A 20,123-nucleotide genomic window follows, 5' to 3' on the forward strand; every position below is an offset into this window, starting at 1 on the left:
GGTAAAGAACAATGCTTAAATATAAACACAAGAAATTCTTCAGAAGCTGGAAATCCAAAGCGACATGCACAAAATGATGGAGGAACTCAGCAGATCAGGCAGCGTCTATGGAAGTGAATAAACAGTTGACATCTCTGGCCAAGGATCTCGGACTGAAACGTCAACTGTCTGTTCATTTTTCATGAATGCTGCCTGACCTGTTGCGTCCATCCAGCAATTTGTGTATAATACTTGGACATTATGTTGAAATATGAATGTATGAATTAGGGCCAATACAAGGTCATGGACATTCAATAAGATAATAGCATAATATGCCCAGAATTCTGGAGGAAATCTCAGCCAGGCTTCTGCCACTTCCTTTCCACGCCTGATGAACAGTCTTGGCTTAAAATGTCATCATTTACTCCCCTCCTTAGATGCTGCCTGACTCGCTGTACTTCCAGCATTTTGTGCATGTGGCTCAAGATTTCCAGCATCTTGCATTTATGAATAGCACAATACCTTCCTTTTTAATTATTTAAACAGTTATAAATATCCATTCAAAATAAAAAAAATACTTGATCTATATCAAAGAAGATGATGATGACTGCTGCTAATCTTTGGGGAATACTCTCTTTCTGTGCAAAATTTTTCAGTCTAAATATAATTAACCCAAGGGATCAATGCCAACACATGTAAAGAAAGATTACAGATTGTATTCTTTACCAGTAAATGAGTTTGTTCCCTCTGCGCTAATTGCTCTTAAGTTTGTCTTTACTGCAGTTGGGGATTGAAATATCCCAGTGCTTAGGTGCACACAAACATCAGGGAAATCAGAAACTCATAACCATTTCCACTGACTCTGAATATTAGGCTTCTTAAACTTTACTTCTTGCAATGTTTTAAAGACAAGCACAGATGAACAGGGTGTTTAAATATATCGTTACTACATCCTCTTTTCTCCTATGGTTTGTTCAGATATTTTTCCAAGCTGAAGTATCCTTTGAGATGAAGAGATGAGGTTTAAAGTTCAAAGTAAGTTTTATTATCAAAGTACATATATGTCACTACGTACAACCCACTGATTCATTTGACCGCGTGCATACTCAGCAAAACTGGAAAATTGCAAATGTTACTCCACTACTTAAGAAGAGTGGGAGGCAGCAGATGGGAAACTATAGATCTATTAGCCTGACATCAGTGGTTGGGAAGTTGTTGGAATCGATTGTTAGGGATGAGATTATGGTGTACCTGGAGGCATATGACAAGATAGGCCAAAGCCAGCATGGTTTCCTGAAAGGAAAATCCTGTCTGACAAACCTATTGCAATTCTTTGAGGAAATTACAAGCAGGGTAGACAAAAAAGATGCAGTAGACGTGCTGTACTTGGATTTTCAGAAGGCCTTTGAAAAAGTGCCACATATGAGGCTGATTAGCAAGATAAGAGCCCATAGAATTACAGGGGAGTTACAAGCATGGGTGGAGCATTGGCTGGTCAGCAGAAAACAGAGAATGGGAATAAAGGGATCCCATTGTGGCTGGCTGTTGATTACCAGTGGAGTTCCACAGGGGTCGGTGTTGGGACTGCTGCTTTTTACGATGTATGTCAATGATTTGGACTACATTACTAATGGATTTGTGGCTAAATTTGCCAATGATACAAAGATAGGTGGAGGAGCGAGTAGTGTTGAGGAAACAGAGAGCCTGCAGAGAGACTTTGATAGTTTAGGGGAATGGACAAAGAAGTGGCAAATTAAATACAATGTTGGAAAGTGTACAGTCATGCACTTTGGTGGAAGAAGTAAACAGGCAGACTATTATTTAGATGGGGAGAGAATTCAAAATGCAGAGATGCAAAGGGACTTGGGAGTCCTTGTGCAAGATACCCTAAAGGTTAATCTCCAGGTTGAGTCGGTTGTGAAGAAGGTGAATGCAATGTTGGCATTCATTTCTAGAGATATAGAATATAAGAGCAGGGATGTGATTTTGAAGCTCTATAAGGTACTCATGAGACAACACTTGGAGTATTGTGTGCAGTTTTGGGCTCCTTATTTTAGAAATTATATACTGACATTGGAGAGGGTTTAGAGAAGATTCATGTGAATGATTCCAGGAATGAAAGAGTTACCATATGAGGAACATCTGGCAGCTCTTGGGCTGTATTCCCTGGAGTTCAGGAGAATGAGGGGGTATCTCATAGAGACATTCCAAATGTAAAAAGGCCTGAACAGATTAAGTATGGCAAAGTTATTTCCTGTGGTAGGGGATTCTAGGACAAGAGGGCACGACTTCAGGATTAAAAGATGTCCTTTTAGAACAGAGATGCAGAAGGTAGTAAATCTGGAGGTGGCTGTGGAGGCCAAGTCATTGGGTGTATTTAAGGCAAAGATAGATAGGCACTTGATTAGCCAGGGCATCAAAGGGTATGGGGTGAAAACAGGGGAGTGAGGATGACTGGAAGAATTGAATCAGCCCATGATTGAATGGTTGAGAAGACTCGATGGGCCAAATGGCCTACTTTTGCTCCTATATCTTATGGTCTTAAAACTATAGAATGGTAACTATAACAGGATCAATGTAAGATCAACCAGTGCAGAAGACAACAAACTGTGTAAATGCAAATCTAAATAAATAGCAATAAATAATGAGAACATGAGATGATGAGATAAAGAGTCCTTAAAGTGAGAGTTCATTGGCTGTAGGAATATTTCAGTGATAGGGCAAGTAAGTGTAGTTTTTCCCTTTTGTTCAAGAGCCTGATGGTTGAGGGGTACTAACTGCTCATGAACCTGATGCTGTGAGTCCTGAGGCTTGTGCACCTTCTACCTGATGGCAGCGTCAAGAAGAGAGCTTGGCCTGGATGGTGAGGATCTCTGATGATGGGTGCTACTTTCCTATGAAGCCATTTCATGAGATGTACTCAATGAGGGCTTTACCCCTGACGTACTGAGCTGAAATGTAATGGATTCAGCCCAGTACACCTAGACAGTAGGTCCAACCTATTGTCATCACTGCAACACCGTCAGGCTGATCCATGAGGCTTCTGGATTAATCCCAGCAGCTTCATCAGGAATTGATCCAGAGGCGTCATAGGCTCCGAGATAGAAATTGGCTGCACAAGAGGGAGCCATGTGTCGCTGCTGTGAAATTTCTATCAGTGCTGCTGTGGCAGTGTGATAATTGACACAGCATCAAGACACGGCCAGATTTTTCAAAAGGTAGACAAGGCTGGCACAGGCTTATGAATACAGCCAGAAATAGAGAGCAAGGTGACTTCTACTCTGTCTGCACTCCCCTAATAGACCTTCAACCTCCCTCAACTGCCTCTCTGCTCTGTAGCGGTATGATCTAGGTAAGTGGGTCTTACTGCATTGCCACAGCCTAACTCTGTCACTTCCAGGGCTGCTGGGAGTTAACAGCATCATTTAGAGCTTAAGTTCATTCGGGAGATTTTGGAAATCCCGTCAAAGTTACAATTACCATCTTCTGCCAGATCTGCAGTGAGGAAGCACATAATAGTCTGAAGAAGATGGCACCAAGAAACAATGGAACCAAGGGTGACATCCTTCAGACGGTTTATGAAACTCCTTCTTTCACTTCTTTTATGTCTTTTTCTTTCAAGTATGGTTCTGCTACTGTTGGAGCCTGTCATATATATTTTGGGGCATTTTTTTGGACAGATTGAGCAATCTAGAGCTTTGCTGACTCCGATTCCCACCATGACCGACTCCAGTTCCCACCAATCTTGCCAATAAAGTTGTTGAGAAATATAGAAATCATTGAGGTAAGAATGGAAGGCGGGCGAGTGTTCAGCACTGTCAACCGACCTCTCGCTGGCTGCTGCAGGAAGAAGGGGTCGGCTTTTGACTGTCTCTTGCTCCCTCTCACTCACTGCTCCTGGAGGAAGGTCCCTTTCGATGCTATCGGAGGATGTGAATCTTGGGCAAGGTTTAATCAAACACAGTTTGTGGATTGGACTCTTGTAGATCACATTATGATGTGTTTTTGGTTTCTGGCCACTCCTTTTTTGTTGCTATTTTAGGCAATTTTGAATCAGGGCGGCTTGCATATAAAGAACACTGAGCTCAACTGAATATGTCCGAACTCTTTCAATTTTGTGTTTTATATTCTGTGCTTCTCATTTTCCTTGTTGCTGTTTGCGTGATTTTTGGCACGAGGGGAGGTTGATATTTTTCTTTGAATGGGTTCCATGGTTTTCTTTGTTTCGTGGCTATCTGCAGGAAGATGAATCTCAGGGTTGAATACTGCATACATACTTTGATAACGAATATAATTTGAGTCTTTGAATCTTCAATGGAATGGTTTCTCACCCTATTAATTGTATACAATCTGCTCTATACCATAAGATGCCTTCAGCCAGTGCACTTTAGTATAATGCTATGACAGGACCTCAGGAAAAATATTCTTTGCTCACTGCACAGCAGAAATTTAACATCACTTTACTGGCTTCAAAGACCACATGGGGCATATTCCTTTAATCATTATCTGAGGTAATGACTGATAAACATCTCTGAGATAAGGTATATGTCTTTCATGGTTAAATTAAGCACCAAATCACAAATGGAAAATTGGAGAACAATGCATAAATATCAAGTTGCGTTTGGATAAAAAAACCCTCCAGAGCCTGAAGTTCTGCAGTTAATTTCAGAAGAATGAAACAGTATCAAGAGAGCAGAATATGCCACGTTGAAAATAGTGCAAGGAAAGACAACTAAGCTGATCCTAAAAGCAAATGGATAAGCTGTGAACATGGACGAAGGGATGGAAATCTCCCGAAAGAAGGCACTCCACAAGAAAGTCATTTAGATGCAGGAGATATAAAATGTTATACATAGAGTATCAATGCAAGTCAGAAAGTAGATCATACAATGGAAATCTGAATTAGTGTAAGCATATACAAGATAATATTAAGAGTAAACTTTTTACCTGAAGTGAGTGAAATCTTTGCAGTGACGAACAAAAAATGAAGCAGATAGATATTCAAAGTGAATAGACAGTCATTGTTTCGCGCAGAGACCCTTCTTCAGGATGCTTCTCCAGTGCTGATGAAGGGTCTTGGCCCAAAACATTGACTATGTATTCATTCCTGTAGGTGCTACCTGCCCTGCTGAGTTCTTCCAGCATTTTACGTGTGTTGCTTTGGATTTCCAGTACTTGCAGACTTTCTTGAGTTTCTTGGATATCCCTTTAGCGTGAGATTCTTCCTTTCTGCAGGCATACTTAGCAAAAGAGTAACTGTAAACTGTAAACATCGGGAACTATAAACAAACTGTGCAAATGCAGATTTAGGCAAATAGAAGTAAATAATGAGCATGAAATAACAATATAACAGTGTATTTAAATGAGTGTAGTTAGTCCCTTTAGTTCAAGAGCCTGAAGTTTGAGGGGTAGTAACTGTTCTTGAACCTGGTGTTACAAGCGTACCTTCTATCTGATGGCAGCAGCGAGTAGGCAAAGGATCTTTGATGTTGGAAGCTGCTTTTCTGCAGCAACATTTCATGTAGATGTGCTCAATGATTGGGAGGGCTTTACCCGTGATGTACTGGACCGAATCCACGGCCATTTGTAGGATTTTCCACTCCAAGGCATTGGTGTTCCCGTACCAGACCGTAATGCAGCCAGTTGGCGCACATCTATAGAGGTCTGTAGATGACATGCCGAACCTCTGCAGACGCCTGAGGAAGTAGAAGTACTGTCGTGCTACTTCGCAATAATATTTATATGATGGGTCCAGGACAGGTCCTGTAAGGTAGTGACACCCAGGAATTTAAAGTTACTCACCCTCTCCACCTCTGATCCTCCAATGATCGGTGAGTCATGGTTCTCTGGTTTCTTGAAGTCTCCTGAAGTCTATAATAAGTTCCTTGGTCTCATTGACATTGAGTGAGAGGTTGTTGTTATTAGACCACTCAGCCAAGTTTTCAATCTCCCTCCTGTGTGCTAATTAATCACCCACTTTGATACAGCCCACAACAGTGGTGTCGTCAGCAAACTTAAACATGGTGTTGGAACCACACTTAGCCACACAGTCATTGGTGTAAAGCGAGTAGAGCAGGGAGGCTATACACACATCCCTGTGGAGCCCCTGTTCTGATAGAGATTGTGGAGGAGATGTTTTTGCCAATCCAAACTGACTGCCGTCTACAACTGAGGAAATCAAGGATCAAATTGCACAAGGGGGTATTGAAGCCCAAATCTTGGAGTTTACTGATGAGTTTTGAGGAGATGATGGTGTTAAATGCCAAGCTGTACTTAATAAAGAGCATCCTGATGTGTGTATCCTTGCTGTCCACATGTTGCAGGGTTGTGTGAAGAGCCAACAAGGTAGCATCTGCTGTAGACCTGTTGCTTTGGTAGGTGAATTGGAGCAGATCCAAGTCACCATTCAGACAGGAGCTGGTATGCTTCGACACCAGTCTCTCAACACACTTCATCACTGTGGATGCAAGTGCCACTGGGCGATAGGTTATCACTCTGTTCTTCGGCACCTGTACGATTGAAGTCTGCTTGAAGCAGCTGGGTCCCACACAATGCTGGAGCAAGAGGTTGAAGGTATCTGTGAATACACCAGCCAGATGGTCAGAACAGGTCTTCAGTGCTCTGCCAGATACTCCATCTGGACCGGATGTCGCAAGATTTAGCTTTGTAGGAGGTTATGGCATTCAACCCTACCACAGCTGTCAAGCATCCCCCGTTGATTCCATTCTAATCCAGAATCTCCACTTTGCCTGTGAGATGGCTTTCCGGAGATCATACCTGCACCTCTTGTAGCATTCTTCATCTCCAGACTTGAATGGCTCTGATCTGACTCTCAGCAGGTTCCAGATTTCCTTGTTCATCCAGGGCTTCCGATTGGGGAAAATACAGAACAATTTTGTGGAGACACACTCATCCACTGCTGTTTTAAATGAAGGCTGTAACAACCCTGGTGTAGTCATTCGGTTCCTCAGATGAGTTCTCGAACACGGCGCAGTCCACTGGCTCACGACAATCCTGTCACTGTTCCTCAGCCTCCCGCAACCACCTCTTGGTTGTCTTGATCTCCGGAGCCTTTCTAATTCGGCTCAGTCAGTATGCAGGTAGCAGGAGTACAGCCAAATGACCCAACCTGCCAAATTACTGTCTCAGGAAGAAACGATAGGCATTCCTTTTCGTAGTGTAGCAGCGGTCTAGTGTGTTGAAAACGCTGGTGCAAAGGTTACATGCTGGTGATAATTCGGTGGGGTCTTCCTCAAACTGGCCTGGTTAAGGTCGCCAACTATAACTTGAAATGCATCAGGATGGGCCATTCCTCATTTACAGTCAGCATCCTGCAGTTTTACGTGTGCTCTGGCCTCTGGTGATATGCGGTCAGGATCGTGGATGAGAACTCCCAAGGCAGATAGAATGGTCGGCATTTAATTGTTGGCTGTTCTAAGTTAGGGGAACAGGAAGTTGACACAACGCCAAACGTCCGTGCACCAACAAGAATTGACTAAAAAGCATACTCTGTCACCTCTTTCCTTACCAAAACTCGAGGTTCAATCCTTTCTGAAAACTGTAAAACCTGGTCGGACGGCTGCGTCCGGCTGCTGTTAACCAAGTCTCAATGATTGAGATATGCCTCATCTGCCTCTGATACAGCAGCCTTGGCCTGACATCATCAATCTTATTTTCAAGTGACTGTATTTTCTCTACCGGATGGTGGGTACAGGAGGCCTCATCCCCTGTGCTTCAGCCTGGTTTAAATCCCACCTCTCCTGCCATGTTTTCGGCCATGGCCTTGGTGTTGACACTTAAAGGAGCCACACTTAACCGCTCCACATTTAACCGTCATACCTGAGGTCTGAGGATCATAGTCCGTTGTCAAGAGGAAATTTACATGCTGCAGATTGCAGCACAAGTAGTTCAAAAGGAGCATATTTCAGAAGAAACAAGAGAGAATCTGCAGATGCTGGAAATCCGAGCAAGACACACAAAATGCTGGAGGAACTCAGCAGGCCAGGCCGCGTCTATGGAAAAGAGTACAGTCAACATTTCGGGCCGAAACTCTTTGGTAGGACTGAGAAAAAAATAGCTGAAGAATAGGTTTAAAAGTTGGGGGGAGGGGAGAGAGAAATGAAAGGTGATAGGTGAAAGGGGGAAAAGATAAAGTAAAGAGATGGGAAGTTGATTAGTGAAAGAGACACAGGGCTGGAGAAGGGGCAGTCTGATAGAAGAGTCCAGAAGGCCATGGAGGAAAGAAAAGAGGGGAAGGACCACCAGAGAGAGACGATGGGTGGGCAAAGAGATAAGGTGAGAGAGGGGAAAGAGATTGGGGAATGTTGGGGGGAGGGTATTACCGGAAGTTCAAGAAATCGATGTTCATGCCGTCAGATAGGAAACATGAGGAAAACTGGTATGATTCTTGCAGCCGTCAGAGCGTCATTGGTGTGCACCAACACCATCACCACAGCCCAAAGACAAAACAATTGGTAGGGTAATTGGCCATTGTAAGTTGTCCCACGATTAGGCTAGAATTAAATCGAGGATTGTTGGGCAGCCCAGCTTGAATGGCCAGATGGACCTATTCCTCACTGTATCTCAATAAATAGATTAAAAGTATAATCAACTTTCTGTTGTCTACTTTAAACTTAGGTAACTAGATTTGGACAACGCAAGGTCAGGTTTTATCCGGAGCTGAAGTCTAAATCCTAGCCATAACAATGAGGTTTACTCAGTGCCATTCATTTAAGTTCTGTCTTTGTTGAGAAGATTGCAATATTGAGTGAGATAGAAAACGTTGAAAATTCTTAATTTGTGGCTGGATATTAAATAGCTTCTGATTCATGTATAACAATTTTTTTAACATTTCTATTTGTGAGATCAATGCCATAGGAAAGCAGGCAACAAACTTAATGACATCTGAGAAATACGTTGTGTTACTTCATTTCAGAATATCAGAGTGTATTAAAAATTTAGAGGCATAAGTCAGCACTGCTATCTACCATTAGGTGGCGTGGTATATATGGTTTGGAGTTACACAGACATCGCTCCCATAAATAATATCTTGGGCAGGAAGGAGCAATTCAATTGGCTGATCACTCAGTATGATTTATTATGGATTTGCTCATGGAATGCATGTTTCTTCCTGCTCCATAACCTTTCCTCAAACTGTTCAGGCTGTTACTTTTGACTCAGGAATGCAATCATCAACATTCGGTTTAGCAGTAAGTTCTGGTTTTGCTGTCCCATCCATCAAATGGCTGCATGAACAGATCGAGAGACTCTATCCAATAGCCCAAGATGTAGTGACCTTCATGGCTGTTCCATGCCTGACATTCTCCACTGGGTCTAAACTCCAGCAGAATGTGATGTCAACATCCAAATACATTCCGGGTGGATTAATTTTTATCAGTATTTCTATCTAAATTGATCATTTATTAATTAGTGGATCACTTACTCAAGGCTAACATGCTGTTAATTCACTTCTTGTATTACATATTATATTCCCAACACTTTGAAACGTAATTAATCGCTACTTAGAACATATCAATGAGGTACACCACCAAATGAATTATTTACTTATTTCTATTAATCCACTGCAATAACATTTCTTTATTCGGAATCATGCAAGCAAAATGATGAAAAACTTTACTGAGAATCATAGCCATTTCACCATTAATCATAAAATACTTTGCATAAGAATAGGAAGTCAATAAACAAAGGTCTTCATGATTAGTGGCAGAATTTCCTCCCTATGCAATAGCAATTACTGGCAATTTGCTAGACAATAACCGTTCACCATACAAATTGCTAGCAATTCCAATTTTCATCTCGTTTTTGACAATGATAAAATTGTATCTATCAAGGAAGCAAAAAGGCTGCTTTAAGAAGACGGGTTTTCAGTGCACAAGCAGTGAAATTTCCACAGTGCTGCAAGTTGCAGGTGCTCGTAGTCTATAAAATAGCGCCGCTCAGTTGCATTAAAAAAAGTCTAACCATGGAAATGAAGAAGGAATATTTAATGACCAGTTACCATCTGCCCAGGGGAATATTCTTCCTCATATGAACAGCTTACTGTGTGTTCTTTTAATCAGACTCAGGCACAGAGTAGCAAACGAATGAATTCTAGTTTGCAAAAATCCCACCCTCTGTGGCCTCTACTCCAAAATAATGTATTAACATACCGTAGCCCATAACCTGGATAATCCTACACCTTCTATCCATAAAGGATGCCAGCAAAGCTCCAGTAAGTGATTTATCCTCAAGAGTGAGTCGCACTTTAGCCAGGAGTCACTTCAAACTGGGTCATCTTCTCTCTTCCATTTCATATTAATTACCAATGGAGGTATGCTTCTGATAAAATTTCCCTTCATCACTGTTGAAGAAGACACATTAGTGAGACTGCTAAATATACTAAGCTGACATCCTTACCTTCCTTCAGAGGATTTTTCTCATTAACCGATATAAAATCCATTTTCAATTGGTTGAAACAGCATCCCGTCCTTGTTCTGCATACTAATTCTTTGTAATTTAGCTTAAACTTTGAGGATTGCAGGTTATTTAGGTTATCAACTAATCACTAAAATCAACTTTCTGTATGAATTCATCAACATTAAATTTTCATAATGAAAAAGCCCTGCAATCTGAGAGTCATTGGTGAGGCGAATGGCTTTCTGAATAATTCATCTCAGTGTTGCCTTGCTAAGAACTATAAAGTGAAACTGAACTGTGAATCAGTTAGTACTGGAAATCATCCTGCAGGGAATTGTCGCCATATCTCAGCCTGCCCCTGGGATTCTCGCAGCCCTCTGTTAATGCGAGTCCAGGGACAAATATGAACACTAATTTTTTGTGTATGTGCTGCACTACTTCTAGCTCAGTAATATTCCTATCAATCCCCAAATGATTCACTTTAATTTAATTTAATATTCTTCTGGGTTTGAACCCACAAATATTCTTGTGGTTAGTGGTACAGTACTGTTCATTCGGTAACGTGACCAGAGTGAAGCAGTAATAATTGCCTTCTGTTTACTCTCAATGAGGCAGTTGGGAGCATCCATGAGAATCTGAGATGGCACAAGCAAGATCCATCTTCCCAGAGGTTCCACAATCCTTCTGCTAAAGTTAGTATGGGAGAATCATGGGTGCACATCATCAGTGAATGGCAATAGAATTCACAGAAAATCAGCAGCTAATCAACACATAGCAATCCTCAAAGAGGGATCAGAAGTGAAGAGAGTGAGCAGCTTCAGATCCCTGGGTGTCAAGATCTCTGAAGATCTAACCTGGTCCCAACATATCGATGTAGTTATAAAGAAGACAAGACAGCAGCTATACTTTATTAGGAGTTTGAAGAGATTTGGCATGTCAACAAATACACACATGAACTTCTATATATGCTCCATGGAGAGCATTCTGACAGGCTGCATCACTGTCTGGTATGGGGGGCGGGGGGGGGGGGGGGTGGCGGCTTCTGCACAGGAACGAAAGAAGCTGCAGAGGTTTGTAAATCTAGTCAGATCCATCTTGGGTACTAGCCTACAAAGTACCCAGGACATCTTCAGGGATTGGTGTCTCAGAAAGGCAGCGTCCATTATTAAGGACCTCCAACACCGAGGGAATGCCCTTTTCTCACTGTTACCATCAGGTAGGAGATACAGAAGCCTGTAGGCACACAATCAGCAATTCAGGAACAGTTTCTTTCCCTCTGCCATCTGATTCCTAAGTGGACATTGAACCCTCAGACACTACCTCACTTTTTTTAATATACAGTATTTTTGTTGTTTGCATGTTTTCTAATCTATTCAATATACATATACTGTAATTGATTTACTTATTTATTTATTATTATTATTATTATTTTTATTTTATTTATTTTTTCTCCTCTATATTATAATTGTATTGAACTGCTGCTGCTAAGTTAGCAAATTTCACATCACATGCTGGTGATATTAAACCTGATTCTGATTCTGGTTCCGAAAAAGCATCAGGAATACATAACTAAGCAAAATTATAACATCTAGAAAGCACTGTTGGATCTCCCCAAGAATCTTCCAAGGGGTTAATGATTCCATTTCGTAACTTTCAACACCTTTAACTCTCAATATTTTTTATCTTACTGACTGCCCTTTTCCAATTAGTCCATGTGTGTTTCCTAATTCCTGGTATGTCCTGGGAAAGTCGAGGTGTTGCTTCCTAAAGGAATCACACAAATAGCAAAATCTAAGGTAATCACTGAATATCATTTTGCAACAAGCCAAACAAGCAGCTGAAATTCCGATTCATACCTTTAGCTGGCTGTGCATGAGCATATAACTTAATTCCTATTAAAATTTAATTTTGTACTTCTTAGTTAATCAAGGGTCAAAGGAAATTTATTATCAAAGTACCTATATGCCAGCTCTGAGATTCATTTTCTTGTGGGCATAGTCAATAAACCCAATAACCATTATAGAATCAATGAAAAACTGCATCAACAGGGTGAACAACCAGTGTGCAAAAGACAAGAATCTGTGAAAATACAAAAATAAAGAAAATGATAATAATAGCTAAGAAAAAATAAAAAGGCAATAATAATAAAATTAATAATAAATAAATTGATTAATAAATAAACAATAAATATCAAGAACATAAGATGATGACTCCTTAAATGTGAGTCCATAGGTTGTGGGGACAGTTCAGTGACGGGCAAATGAAGTTGAGTGAAGTTATCCCCTCCGGGTCAGGACACTGATGGTTGAGGAGTACTCACCTTCAATTAATGCTAAGTTGGCCACCTGTATGAGGGTAAAGTGACATTACTCAGCTAGCAATCCAGAGCCTTGGACAGTTATCTGAAGACATGAGTTTAAATCCTACCACGACAGCTGGGAAATCCAAGCTAAAACAATTTGAGAAAAAAAAAATTAGTTGTGGTGAGCATGATAAAAACAAATTCTAATAAAATCCAACTCGTCCACTAATATCCTTTGGTGAATGAAATCCGACATTCGTATTTGATATGGGCTGACGATATCGCCAAATTCACAGAAACATATCTGACTCGTAAAAGTCTGAGACAGGTAATAAATTTGCCAGCAACAGTTACATCCTGTGACGGAACAAAATGTTACATTTTCACAATGATTAGTGATCCGATTAATGTTCAAAATTTGATATAGATTTGTCTCAAGAATCTCAGTTTTCTCCCATGTGGGAACAAGACTAAAAACAATCTAAATTTTAAAATAAAGCAGATGTTTCTTATCTAAAAGTAAAGCAGAAAACACTGAAAACTATCAGTAGCTTGTGCAGTATCTGTGGAGAGAGAAAAGCAGAGTTAAAGTCTCTGGGTGAAAACACTTCATCAGAAACAATGAGAAGTTTTGACATGAAAAATTATCTTCATTTCTTTTTCCCACAGATGTTACTTGACTTGCTGAGTGTGTTATTATCTGTGTACATAATAAAGAACTTCAGTTCCCAGTGTGCATTGTGGGTGGTTCACCTGGAACAGGAAATGTTGTTGGTGAGCTGGTAGTAGGCGCTGAGGTCGAGCTGAAGCCATGAGCTGGTCATAAACAATTGTGTGGAGCTGGAGCCCTTCTGTAAGAGCTCTATGTGTTAGTTTTACCCACGCTGTTTGTCTTTAGTAAGAACAAACATAGGACTGAGTAGTTCAAGCATTTTCCAGAAAGAATCTCAATTCAGCATTGCTGGCATTGATAAATATCTTAAAACATTATGGCTTTCTGAAGCTTCAGATCCTTTAGGTTAAAGCCAATTGGGGTTATGTTACCAGGAACAAAAGGCAAAGAGGATCACCACTCCAGTCACCTTCATTTTATGACCCAATGCTAGCAATGAGGATTGTGTTTGATATGAAGTCCTGAAGAGAGGTCTTAGCCCGAAACATGAAATGTTTATTCATTTCCATTGATGCCACCTGACCTGCAGAGTTCTTCCAACATTTTGTGTGTGGTGTTTTATATTCATCAGAAATCTTCCTAAATCTTTATATACCAAAGTATTGTGTCAGAGAAAGCAATCATATTGTGGGGAAAAAATTCTTTTCTCACTTGGAATAAAACAATTTTAAAATCAAGTTACTTAGCACTGAATAGTTCTGTGGTCATTTCTACCCACAAGCTTCTGTTTAAACACTCGGTAAACAGTCCTTATATTTCAAATGTACATAATTCTCCCAAAGGTATCTTTCTGGTTAAAATGTTTTCGGAGTTTATAATAAGCTACAGATTTTTGCCTTTCATCCCAGCTTCCTTTTGACCTACTGACTCAGTGTTTATCACCAAAACAGGCACTAATATTTTTCCTAGTGTAACTGATAAGTTTGAATGCTTCTTCATAGGAAGAAGGCTTCAGCTCTCTGTCCAATTATCGCAACAGACAGTTTCATGCACATGCATGTCTTCACAGATATTTAGCAACTCTGGTAAGTAGCTTACTCTTCGTTGTCTTTCATCTCTTGACTGAGACCAGCAAGTATAGCAATCTGCCTTTAAAATGCGTTAATCACAGTACTAAGAGTTAACCACTTGCGTTGGCGGCTGCATATATTTTAAAATTGCAAGAGTGGGAGAAAATTTAAATAATTTTGAAACTATGTTGATAAAACTCATGGAAAATCAATACAAATGTTGATTGTTAAAGTGCGGTGGGTCTTCTGTTTTTTTTCTCTCCCTTTGCATGACTTGAGGACGTTTTCATAAGCAAGTTGCTATACTTCTATTCCTTGTTCTCAGATTGTGGTCCAAATAACAACCAATAACTGCCAAAGCTTATAGCAGCAGTGAAGTCTTGTGCTATTGTCAGATTCACAAGTTAAATATTCCAGGAGGAATTTGTTACTACAAGAGTGATACATAATGCTTGAAAACCCATACACCAATATTGCTCACAAATTGGCAGCAAGAGAACAAGGGACATAAAGGATGCTTCAGCACAGTAACCTATCCTTCTCTTCCTCCAGGGACTCACTTGGCCAGCTTTCATCCTCATAATTATAATAAATTTGACATTTCATAGATAATATTGATTTCTGTATTTTAGCATTTCACCATAGGTGACAGTCTAGCGTCAAGAATGAAATTTCTATTGATCTCCTGCGCATTAATCTCTCATGTGTATGTGATCATTTTTATAAGACCTTTTACAGCACATAAATCAATATTTCATATTTCCAGCTATGCCAGAGGAGATGTCATATTTGTAAACTGTGTGTTGACACCTGCAATTCCTTCCTATCCAGCTGCAACTGTGCCATATCAGTCGATTCAGGGTTAAGGAAAAGATTGCTACAAATAGTTAGAATAGAGACAGAAGTTCAGAAATCTATTTAAATGAAATGCAGGGAAGTACTTAAAAAATGAATTTGATTTTCCACAAAGGGAAAATTAAATATAAAGTCATAATTCACACTCGATTTTAACTTTGAACAAGGCTTTGTACTCTAGAGTTCTCCTTTTGTGATCTCACAACTGAAATAAAGAAATAAAGCAAGACAAAAATAGGAATTACTGTCTTAAGGTTTTTGCGTAAGTGGTCCTAAATGATATTGCTTTATTCTTTTTAACAAAATTTTCTAATGCAATATAACTGCTTTTTCTAAATATAATCAGTTTTGGAACCCACTGCTTGGAGCCTCAATGACAAATACTTGGTCACAATGAGTTTTGTTCCCTGATGGAGTTATGTACTTGGATTGCTGCTCAGTCTCCGTTATTCAAGTAAATGACATTAGTAAAGACTGATAAAGGGTTTAGGTTATTAAACAGCTGACAAACTATTTACTTTCTTGAAGTAAAAGTACTTACGTACAGATATCCCTTCCTTATAATTTAGGTTAAAGTGAATTGATGAGATATATGAGCCCCATAATTTAAAATGTTATTTAACAGATCTGACCCATCCTGCTGCCTTTATTTTTCTATTTGGAATAATCACCACAAAAGCAATGAATTGTTTTAAATCTACAGAAATACTCTTCCCTGCCATTAAAAGAAGAGTATATACATTAAATTCGAGCTTGGTTCATTCTGTTTTTATTCCAGAGAAGAAGGCATATTTCAGCTTGCCATTTGATCTACTATCTCTACGTGACATCAGACAGTTAAAAAGGTGTGAAAATGAATAGAACAAAGGTACACAGAAGATATTGCTTTCAGATCCTATAATAAGATAGTCTCGCCTCTATGTATTTTACAGTCAACCATGTTATAGAATAACCGTTCCCCGAATTCCCTGTAAGTAAGGAACATTTTCATATGAAATATCAGCTATTTTGACTAAAGAATGCCTGTCTATTTATATTAAAAATTCAGCCAATGGGACTGAGACTTTAACAGGTTTACTTTGCTGAAATCAAACATCCGTATTGTTCCAAAAGCTGGTCTTTTGTTTAAATAGAATATTACCCTCGGATGCTTTTCTGAATAAGACAATGAACATATTCTCTAATAGCAGCTAAAATAGCTGATCATTTCCATCGTGACATTCTAACCAATTATTTTTAAATATTTCCAATTGAACAAAAAGAATTCTTTTGCCGTGCAACTCATAAAATGTTTTCATAATTGTTTGAAAAAATCTTGTAGGTCACAATTGGGGCACATTTTTTGTAATGTACATGGCTGGAGAGGACTATTTATTCCCCAAATAAGTATATATTTAAGCGTGGTTATTATGGGTATTGCAACATATACTCCGAGGATTAATTTCTGTCGCAGATGGAGTGTGCAGTGAAATTTAATCAAAGTCTATGAGCTTTAGTAAACAGAATACGCATGTTTAACATATTTTAATATATGATGTATATCTTTTACAGTGCGCTCAATTTCAGTAATTGCAATGGTGTGCACATTGTACTTCAAGCAGTATTTTTCAACCTTAGATCTTAAATGGAAGATGTACAAGTGGGACAATGGGCTTTATCCGGCATTTGCACAACACTAATCAGCTTAAAAATGTCTCACTGATTAGTAGGATAAATAGCATAATAGCATTGTGCATTCTGTGTATATCAGTGCAAGTAGTGTAGATATTTGAACACATTATTAAAAGCTTTTTTCAATCTTTGGTGAAAGAATTGCATTTGTAATGTTCTAAGAAATTCCTCAGTTACATCACTGAAATTATTTTATTCTGAACGAAGCTGTTATCCCACAGATGGTGTAGGAAAAGTAATTCATATAGATCTGTCCCTAAAATGTCTTTTTATTCTTGTCGGCCACGTTTCTGACGGCAGAATTCTATCATGTTTAAGAATCCTGAAGGCCAAGCACTGAGGGATCTATGCAAATAGGATTTCTCACAGGGACATGCTTCACTTACCTAAATCCAGAGAGCTTGGATGCAGCTGGCAGATCCAAGGCCTGCTGACTACCTGGAGTGCACAGGGAGCAACTGGAGATCAATCAGCTCAACCACACAGTCATGATGAAGTTTCCACCCATTGTCACGTTAGATCTATCCCATTTATTTGGGCACTGACTCACATCCTTAACTGGTGTTGGACGGGAAGAATTCTGCTTTCCAGTTTAACATAACCTCCAGCACAAACATAAATTTGTGACAGCTGTTTAATTAATGACCACCATAACACAGCAGTGACTGGCCAGTGGTGTGGTGGCATCCACGTCAGACTCGGAGTGTGAAGTCCCAGGTTCAAATCCAGCCGGCTCCTCACACGCTTTCCACCCATGCTGGGTTGAGTGTCGAGCTAGCAACTCGGCCTCAGGAAAAAAAGACAAGTGCTAAAGAAATGCTGCAAGGTTACCGCCCAGTGTGCCACGAGGTGTGGAAAGCAAAGGAATTACACAGCAGTGAATAGTGGAAGAGAAGAGAGCAGAGCCGAGAGTAATCGTACAATGTAATTGAAAATTTTTTACAGACCTCCAAGGTAGAAATTATGAAGAAAATGTAACTGATAATAAACCTGATTCTGATATGGGTTTGAGAGTGGGAAGAGGCAGGGAGAGGAAAATCAAGGTTGGGAAAAGGGGAAGAGAGAGGGAGGGGGTGGGAAGCAACAGTGAGACATTCTGTAATAATCAATAAATTAATTGTTTGGAATCAAAAGCCTTTTCCTGGTGCCTTAGGGCTGTGTGTGTCTGCACCCATGTCACCCCCCCCACCCCTGGCCACTCCTTCTCTGCCACCTGTCACACACCCCTCCAGCCGGTCTCTGCTCACGCCATTCCCAACATCCTTTGCTCCTGCCAGATTAAGAAACTCGCTCTCGGCTGTTGACAAATATAGGACTGTGCAAAGTCCTAGGCACCTTAGCTCTTGATATGTGCACAGTACTGCAGTGGAAGTTCTTGTGGAAAGTGAGGTTATCAGCCTGAATACACAGTAGGTTAGAACAATGGCTTATTACTTTTAAATCAAAGTTAAAAAGTGATGGACTGGATAATACCTGCCAAGAATTTAAGTCTAACCGTGTGATTATGAAAGGAGAGCGGACAAGAGGAAAGTAGAAACAATGTTTCAGAGGTGGGAACTCGTGATGACCTGTGTTGCAAAGTCATTGTAAAGCCCATACGATGAGACCTGGTGTAGAAATCCCATTGACAGGACGTAAGACAGGCATTGAAGCATTGAGTCTGCTCCACCATTCAATCATGGCTGATCCTTTCTTACCCTCCTCAGCCCCACTCCCCGGCCTTCTCCCCATAGCCTTTGACGCCGTGTCCAATCAAGGACCTATCAAATTTTGCCTTAAATACACCCAACGACCTGACCCTCCACACTTGCCTGTGGTAATAAATTCCACAAATTGACCACCCTCTGGCTAAAGAAATACCTCTGCATCCATGTTTTAAAAGGACGCACCTCTATCCTGAGGCTGTATGCTCTTGTCCTAGACTCCCCCACCATGGGAAACATTGTTTCCACATCTACTCTGTCTAGGCCCTCCTCATCCTTCTAAATTCCAGCGAGTACAGGCTCAGAGCTATCAAACATTCCTCATATGATAACCCTTTCATTCCTGGAATCATCCTTGTGAACCTCCTTTGGACCCTCTCCAATGCCAACACATCTCTTCTAAGATGAGGAGCCCAAAACTGTACATAATACTCAAGATGAGGCCTCCCCAGTGCCTTATAAAGCCTCAGCATCACATCGCTGCTCTTCTATTTTAAACCTCTTGAAAAGTATGCTGACATTGTATTTGCCTTCCTCACCACAGACTCAACCTGCAAGTTAACCTGCAGTGTGTTCTGTACAAGGACTCCCAAGTCCCTTTGCATCACAGACTTTTGGATTTTGCCCCGTTTACAAAATAATCTACACATTTATTTCTAATACAAAAGTGCATGACCATGTATTTTCCAACATTGTATTTCATTTGCCACTCTCCTGCCCATTCTTCAAATCTGTCTAAGTCATTCTGCAGCCTACCTGTTTCCTTAACACTACCTGCATGTCCACCACTCTTAGTATTATCTGCAAACTTGGCAACAAAGCCATCTGTTCCATCATCTAAATCATTGATATACAGCATAAAAAGAAGCGGTACCAGCACCGACCCCTGAAGAGCACCACTGGTCACTTGCAGCCAACCAGATAAAGATCCTCTTATTCCCACTCTCTGCCTCCTACCAATTAGTCAATGCTCTAACCATGCCAGTAACTTTCCTGTAATACCATGGGCTCTTAACTTGGTAAGTAGCCTCCAGTGTTGTCAAAGACCTTCTGAAGGTCCAAATATACAACATCCAATGCATCCCCTTTATCTATCCTATGTGTAATCTCCTCAAAGAATTCCAACAGGTTCATCAGGCAAGTTTTTCCCTTAAGGAAACAATACTGACTATCTTGGCCTGTGTCACCAAGTACTTCATAACCTTATCCTTAACAATTGACTCCAACATCTTCCCAACCACTGAGGTCAGGCTAACTGGTCTATAATTTTCTTTCCACTGCCTTCCTCCTTTCTTAAAGAGTGGAGTAACAATTGCAATTTTCCAGTCCTCTGGTGCCATGCCAGGATCCAATGATTTTTGAAAGATCATTACTAATGCCTTCGCAATCTTTACTGCTATCTCTTTCCGAACCTTAGGATGCAGTTCATCTGGACATCTGGCACACTGCTAGTGTCTTTCACAGTAAAGACTGATGCAAAATACACATTTAGTTCATCTGCCATCTTCTTGTCC

The sequence above is a fragment of the Hemitrygon akajei genome, chromosome 5, assembly GCF_048418815.1.
Source record: "Hemitrygon akajei chromosome 5, sHemAka1.3, whole genome shotgun sequence".
NCBI classification, from domain to species: Eukaryota; Metazoa; Chordata; class Chondrichthyes; order Myliobatiformes; family Dasyatidae; genus Hemitrygon; species Hemitrygon akajei.